This window comes from Octodon degus, unplaced genomic scaffold (assembly GCF_000260255.1).
Source record: "Octodon degus isolate 3935 unplaced genomic scaffold, OctDeg1.0 scaffold00051, whole genome shotgun sequence".
NCBI lineage: Eukaryota > Metazoa > Chordata > Mammalia > Rodentia > Octodontidae > Octodon > Octodon degus.
In genome coordinates this window covers 2,359,248-2,368,075 of record NW_004524627.1, presented here as the reverse complement: position 1 = coordinate 2,368,075, position 8,828 = coordinate 2,359,248, and positions in this window count along the sequence as shown.

Genomic DNA, 8,828 nt, shown 5'->3' with positions numbered 1-8,828 from the left:
TATAGGGGCATCAGAAACAAGAAATTAATTCAATGAGGTAGTGACATTGTGTCTCAATGTCCTCACAAAGACTCCTACTGTTATCAGGGTGGATTTTTTGGAGGCTGTTGAAGTGAGTTTGTGATTGATTCATCGTCTAATGCTGAATTAAGGTTGTGAGTGCTACACCTGCCCAAGTGCAGGTAGCCTGAACATAATACAGCAGATGGAAGGAGGCTTTCTCTCCCTTCAATCCCTGTAGCTTTAACTATCTTCTGCTTGCCTGGAATTGCTGTCCTCTGTGAAGTCACTTGTGTTGGATCCGGGTGATCATAGACTGAAACCTGTACAAACTGTGAGCTAAATAAATGCTTTCTTCTTTAAAACTTGGGTATCAGCAACTTTGTCTCAGCAATGAGAGAAAAGTACCTAAAGCAGACAAGAATAAAAACTCAGTAATAACTCTCAGTATGAATGACCTCCATCCCCCGCAAAACAAGGCACAGAATGACAGACTGGATTAAGGAACAATGCCTAGTAGTATGTTGTATATGAGAAATAGTTAACCCAATAAAATTCACATATTAAAAATTCAAAGGATATAAAACAATGTTTCATGTAATGGAAACCCAGAGAAAGCAGGAATATATACCCTAATTTCAAACAAATTGGACCTCAAAAGAGGCAAAGAAGGTCACCACATATTTGTCAGTGAAAAAGATACAAAATTATAAATAGATATGCACCAAGCATCGGCAAGCCCAACTTCATAAAACATACACCATTGGACATAAAAAAAAAATAAACAGCAAAACAATTATACTGGATGTTAGGATTGTGCCTAGTTGTCCCCACAGAGCCTCATGCAGTCATGGGGAGCAGACTTTTCAGAGGCTGCTGAAGCTAGAGTTCGTGACTGGTTCATTGTCTAGTGCTGGTATTGGGGTTGGAGTGCAACATCACCCTATGGCAGGTAGCCGTATAAGGAAGGGAAGGAGGCTTGCTCCTCCCTTTTTCCCCTTTTGCTCTGGTTGTTTTTGCTGCCTCCTGAGGCCAGGAACTCTTTCCCCTCTGCCACATTATCCTGCCTTGGAGCCAGCTGATTACAGACTGAAACTTCCATAAACTGTGAGCTAAATAAACCTTTCCTTCCTTAGTTTTGAGATATTTTGTCTCAGCAATGAGAAAAGTAACTAAGATAATGAGAATCCTCAATACCCATTGTCACAAAGAGGGCAACTGCTCAGAGCAGCAGAAGACAGCAAAAGTGACAACACTTCTCCTCAAATTGTATGCATGCCATGAGCTCTATCTTTGCTAAAACTATGCCAGACCAATTAGACTGATTTACTAATCACACACCCTTAAAGTCAGCATCGCACACTCTACATGCAGCCAGCCACCTCTGAAAAAGCTCTATGATCACATGAGGCTTTAGGGAGAACATCTAGACACAGACGAAAACTGCAAGAAACTATAAATAAATAAATAAATAAATAAATAAATAAATAAAAGCTAACTCAGTGTGGTACTAGTTTATACATAAACTAGTATCATAGCCAAATTGAAGTAAAAAAATACAAAAGTAAGTACAAATATACATTACTCAAATTTGGTACATTACATCATATTTATTTGATAAACATGACTTTTTAGATTAAGCAAGAAATATGTATCAATCACTACCTATTGCTGAAATCATGGCTGCCATCTAGGGAATAAATGTTTTATTTATACCTTATATTTAAAAGGAAATTACTTCCAAATTAAATATTTAAAGAGATTTTTAAGACAAAAGTAAAAACAGATAAGAAATCATTAAAAGTAGTTTCATAGGGACCAGGGAGATGGCTCAGTAGAGTAAACATTTCGCTGGCAAGCACAAGGGCCTAAGTTCAATCCCTGGTTCAACCCAAAAAAAAAACTAGTTTCATAAGTATATATGTATAGGCACTTTAAATATAACATGAATTTCAGGAATATGAATAAAAAGATCAATAAGTCACTAAAAATGTGAAGGTTTGCATATCAAATCTATCATGATCAAGGATAAGACAAATGAAAAATGGAAAAATGCATTTGCAAATAATATTACAAAGAACTTACATAAAATATGTTTGACATTGCATACAGTAAGAGATATACAATATAATTATTTTAAAATATATTTCTTATCAGATGCACAGGATTATAAAGTTTGATAGATGTGTTTACATAAGAGTAAGAAATGCAGGGAAATTTTAATAATTAGGTTTCAGAAGTACTGTTGCTGTCATCTACCTCTGCCGCTTCAAGTATTCTGTCATGTGTATGTGCTCCAAAACGTATAAATGATGTGAGTAATTTGATTCTTTAAAACAACACTTTTAATAGGGAATAATTAGGATCATATTATCTTTCTCTTTTTGAGACAAGGTCTTGCTGTGTAAGTCAGCCTGGCCTTGAACTCACAGCAATCCTCCTGCCTTAGCCTCCTAAATGCTGGGACTATAGGCATGTGCCACTATGACCAGCAAAACAAATTATCTCTTTTTAAAAATTATTTATTTATGTATTTATTTATTTGGTACAGGATCTTGCTACACAGCTGAGACTCATAGTGATCCTCCTATCTCAGTCTCCCCAGCACTGGGATTACAGGTGTGCACCACCACATTTTTGGTGGCAAGCACAGCACTCCCAGGGTTCCTGGGGCTGGCATGGCATGTGGTACTGGGTATCAAACCTGGTTCCCTGCACTTGCCAGGCAGGCATTTAGACTGCCAACCTGTCTCTCCAGCCAAATACAAATTATCTTTAACAGGAAACTGATTAAGTTATAGTGCATATACAATGGAATTAGAGTACACATATAATGGAAAATAATATGATAATAAAATACAGGACAAAATATAAGATATAACAACAGTACATATCACGAATGAAAATTTGGAGAAAATGGATACAGAGAGCATGATTTGGGAAATTAGCAAAAACTCTTTGAGAACTGGAAGGTTCTTCCAATTTGTACTTTTTGACTGCACAAGAAACTGTCATTTAAATATTTAGTGGATAAATTGTATTTTTCTTTCACTCTCATATTTGTTGGCTTGGCTTTCTTTCTTCCCTTCTGACAAACAAATGGCACAATGAGACAACATACAAGAAATTTTTTTTAAAAGATGCTATTTTCAGCTTTAGAGTTTGTTAGCCAGCAAACGCCAACCACAGTTGTCACTAAGATATAAATATACACCAAGTATAATCATCCCAGCTTTCTACAACTGGTATTATAGTTAATTGAAGAGCTAAATATCATGTATTATCTTACATTATGTTTTACAGTGTTTTTCTAAATGAAATATTATTTTCTGTTTGCTAATATCATGTCCTTTCTTGGTCCAAATTTGATAGTAAGGTCATGATCTTGTAATTTAGCTTTTCTAGTAAATAATTCTAATCTGTTCATTATAATAACATAAAATTTTAGTAACATATTTAGCTATTAGACTGGGCATGGTGGCTTGCCTGTAATCACAGGACTTGGGAGGCTGTTAACAGGAGGATCACTAGGAGTCCAATCTATTCAGTGAGACCCCATAGACACTGTAGACCCTGTCCTAAAATACAAAATATATATATATATTTAGCTATTAGAAGTTTGCAGGATTAGCTCAGTAAAAAGTTAAAAAAAATCCATTGAACATCTCTTAGAATTATGCAGTATTTTATTGTGTTAAAGAAAAGTAGGACATTAGATAGAAGGTGGAAGGGCATTTATAGACATTGAAAGAAAAGCCAGTGACATGAATTAAAGATTTGAAAATGGCATCTGTGTTAGGTAGATTTTCATTTCTGTAATGGAATACCCGAGGAAACAAGTTAATGGAGGAAAGATTTATTTGGCTCACAGTTTTAGAAGTTTCCACTTCATGGTCACTTCTCTTCTGATTACTGTGCCAGATGAAGCAAAGGGTCATTGTTGAAGGATGTGGCAGAGCGAAGCTGCTTACCTCGTGGCAGCCAGAAAAGAGAGACAGATAAAGGAGAGGTTCGGGGGTGAAACACTGCCTTTGGAGGCGGAGCTCCAATGAATCATCTCTTCCACTGGGCCTTAGCTCTGAAGTTTCTGCCTCCAAGTAGCACCACCAGCTGGGGCCAAACCATCAACACTTAACGTTGAAGAACAACTCATATCCAAACTGCAACACTGTCAAGTACTATGACTTAGCTACTGTCCTACTTACTTTTTTCTTGTTGTTGAGACAAAATATCTGACATCTAAAGTTAAAGGGGAAGAGGTTCACTGAGCGCACAGTTTGTGGAGGCTCCAGTCCATACTCAGCTGGCTCCAAGGCAGGATGGCATGGCAGAGGAACAACCACTCACAGTGGCACAAGACAGCAAAAATAACAAGAGCAAATGTTAATGCTTTCATGAAAGGGGAAATTTGTGTATTAACATATTGGATCAGGACCTATCCTAATGGCTCTATAGCTTTATTAACTCTGCAGAGGCCTGGTTTCCAAGTAATTTCACATTCTAAGGTACTGGGCATCAAAATTTCGACACTCTTTTGGAAGGAGAACACAATTCTACTCAGTAATTTATCCACCCATCCCTGAAGTTAATGTCTTACCACACTCAAAATACATCCCCACATCTGAACATCCCCATTTTATTATCAACTCTCATCTAAATGTCATTTCTATCAACAACTCAGGGACTAGGAATAAAGTTCAGTGGCACCACACTTGCCTAGCAAGCACAAGGTCCCAAGTTTGATTCCCTGAAACAAACACAGAAACAAAAAGAAAACAAACAGATTTCCAAGGTTTAACAACTCCATGTCCTAAACACAATCATTTAAATTATCCAAATTTGTTAATAAACAGTGAAATTTAGAGTGATTCTTCCTGCAACATTTTTTTCTGATAAAACTAAGTGCATTTTGACATACAAAATCTAAAACTAAATACCAAATATTATCAACATCAAGGTCTAAAAAGTAATTTAAGTACCTTAATAATATTGAAGCAATAATACTATGTCTTAATTACACAGGCAAATGGCTATAATTCTTTAGTTTTCTGAAGTTCCTTTACTTTCATTAACCAAATATAAAGTTTTATCTATATAATGCTAAGAAAATAAATTTATCTCAATGTTACAAAATAAAACCCATTCAAACCCTGAACTATGTTCACTGAGTTCTATTCAAAATAGTATTTTATTTTATTTATTTTGTTACAGGGTCTCACTATGTAGTGATCTTCCTGTCTCAGCCTCCCCAACACTCAGATTACAGGTGTGTGTCACCATGCCCAATCTCAGCCTGTGGTACCAGAGATCAAATTCAAGTCCTTGTGCTTTCCAGGCAGAAACTTAGGCCACTGAGCTATTTTCACAGCCCCATATTCAAAATAAGAAGTAATATCATCTCATATTACCCAAGCTTTGCCAAACTTATGTCCAATTATCTTTAAGATTACTTGTATAGGAAACACTCGATAGAGTATAATATTTATGAATACCCTAGACTTTACTGGAACATAATTTCAAAATATTTTTCTAATATTGTACAAGTAAATAAGAAATTTTTCTTTAGAAACATTTCCCTACTGTTTAATATAGCATAGAACCAAAGAATGATAGTGTTAGAATGGGAGAAGGCATTCCTTTTACAAATGCCCACACGGAAGCCCACTGGTGCTTCATCAGTTATGTGGCATCATATGAAGGGCTGTACTCAGGGGCCCTGTATGAGCCACTTACCCCCTGCTGGGATAAAATTCCTGGCACCCGAACATTAAAAGAGGAGAGGTTCACAGTTTCACAGGATTTAGTTCACAGTTAGCTGGCTCCAAAGCAAAAATCGGGTGGTAGAGGAGGTGGGGGAAAGCTGCACAGTCCATGGTGGACAGGAGGCAGAGTGAGGGAGGAGCTGGCAGCAGAGATTTACTATGCACAGGTATGGTCCCCCCACCCCACCCCTGCACACCTCTTCCAAACAGGCCCCACCTACTAACAGTATATTTAGCTGTAGATTCACCTGTTGGCTAATCCACTGATACGTGTAGTATGCCTATAATCCTTACCATGCCAAAGTCCCACTGAGACTTTGGGGAGAAATTTTAGATCTAAACCCAAACAGTCACTATCTTATCTCAATATCAGAAGGAAAAGTTTAGAGCCAAGGGCATGGACTTGTTAATAAGAGAAATGTGTAGGGGAATCCAGCAGGGAGGACTGAATAGTCAGTCAGATGAACAACAGCAGACCATACACAACAATGGAAGTCTGACCCATCACCCCTACAGTCATCAAGCCAGCATGATCTTGTTTCATAAGAAACTGAAAGCCACCTATTTTTTAACTTCTGCTTTTAACTCAGGACCAATGAGAGGATGCAAAATATGCTCCTCAAACTAACCATGTGAGATGCACCTCACCTGGTTTTTCTAGCTCCAGGTTCCCATGCCAAAACCTTTCAATTAGAACACATCTGACTTTTCACTCCCCGTCCATGTTTTCTGTTTACTGTGAAACCTTCCAACTCCTCTGGCTGCCCTTTGAATCTCTGAGGAATGAAAATGATGTGAACTGCAGGCTACTACAGGCTGTGAACAAACAGCATCCACTTATCCTCACTTAGGTATTCTTTATTGCCACAAAAGTAGTAACACTTCACCTTAAAAGCAGAGTACATATCTCAGATGAAATTAAACCTGGGCTCATTTACTCTTAAGTGGAGCAAAATATAGGAACTCAACAGGAGTGAGTATAGGGGTATTAAAAAGCTCCTTCTCATTCACATTTGTGGATGATTATAAGCTCAGGGGATCTTATTCTTTTATGTTGTTAGAACAAACATAATGGAAAAAACCCTAAAAGATATCTATTAACATGCGTTTATCATGTATTTGTGGTTTATAAGATAAAAAATGATCATAGTCGAGGTATTGTTAGTTCTGAATTACCCAAATGATCCATAGCTATATATATTCCTAATTTTTCACTGCAGCAAAAATGTTAGCACCTATAGTTACATTAAGTACTCTGTAAAGATTTACAAGGCGCACAGGAGCTCCTGTTTGAACTAGACCATCATGCATCACATTTATGGACTAAGCTCTGGGCCCAGCTCAGAACAAACTCTCTTCATTGTGGTTGTTAAGCTTAACTGTGTTAGCTGATTGACTCAGTAGCCGTGTAGGGAAACAGTATATCACACTTCTGGAGTGTCTTGGGTTACTGAGGCACACTCTTTGGTACTGTATCTGGTCCTTTGTCACCTCCTCAGTGGTGTTGTTCCAGTGTGCAGCTTCCCAGCCACCACGGACTAAGCAGCTTTGCTCTGCCACATGCTTCTGCCATCCTGCGCTGCCTTGGTGTCAGTAAAAATCATGAAATAAATCCTTGGAAACCACAAACCAAATAAACCATTTTTCTTTTAAGCTGTGGGTGTTAGGTACTTGTTCCCAGAAATGGAAAGCTGACTTGGAATACAGTGGACTTAGAATAACATGAAATCTAAAAAATAGCATGTGGACAGAATTGTATTGGGAGCTAGAAAACTGTGTCACATTCGTAAATTTTTTCTTAAATATGTTCAAGTTTGTACATAAAATTTTCTAGGCAAAGAAATTCTTTAAAGGCGCTGTATCTTGTTTGAAAAGATTTTTTTTAAAAAAAATTACTGATTTAGCAACTGCTATCAATCATTTTATGCAAATAACTATATTAAAGAAAATTGCCTTAAGATTAAAATAAGGCCTTATCAACAAAATACCTCTAAAAATGTAAAAGTTGCTCTTACTCTTTGTTCACTCTCCCTCTCACTCTCCCCTCTGTCTGTCTCTCCATTATACCACAAGGCACTTGCCTGTGTATAATTCTGTTTTCTAAATAGACCTTAGTGTAATGAATGAATATACTGTCTTTATTAGAGCCCTTGTTATCAACCTAAAAATATAGTAGGAATTGAATAAATGTAGAATAATACAGGAATGAATAAAATTGTCATTGTTCTCTACTTCTTGCCCCTGGCATTGACTATAATTCTTAGCAGTAACAGGGTGAATAACTGAGAAGAAGGCAATGCATGGCCACGTGATTTGGCTGAGGTGTAGTTACTACTTTAAAGAATACAATTCAACCTTAAAAACTTAAGACAGGGGAAGATGGCTCAGTAGATTAAGCGCTTGCCTTACAAGCATAAGGGTCTGAGTTCAGTCCCCAGTTCCGCAAAAGAAAAAAGAAAAAAATAAAAACTTAAGACAATCCATTACAAAAAGGCAGACTTTTGACTCAAGTTTCTATTCAAATGCAGATCCGAAGTATTGCAATGTGTATCTAAACTGTTACCTCAAGAGGCTCATATATTCAGAGGTGGGACTTAAGGAAAATGAGTGAATCACAGGAACATTAGATTCACCTGTGCATTGAGGAGTCCAGAGTTAGATGTGCAGTTAGGAAGTGGTACCTAGTCGGAAGGAGGACATCACGAGGGGCACACACTTGGGGGTCCGTCTCTGTCCACAACTCCCCCCTTCAATCTATTTTCTGGCTTCCATGGTGTGAGCAGCTTTCCCCCAGCACACCCTGCCACTATAATGTGTCTGCCTTGAGACTAGTCATCCACAGGCTGATTCCCGGAGCTGTGCACCAACCATGCCGTCCGCCATGCTGTTTTGCCAGCCAGCCAGCCAATCATGGGCTAAGTCCTCTAAGCTGAGACAAATTCAACATTTGTTCCTTAAGTTGTGCCAGATGTTTTGTCTCAGCAATGCGCAGGTGACAAACAGACTAATGGTAATTGTTTCTGAATCTCACCAACAGATACAAAAGTCATCACAATTCAAGAGAGG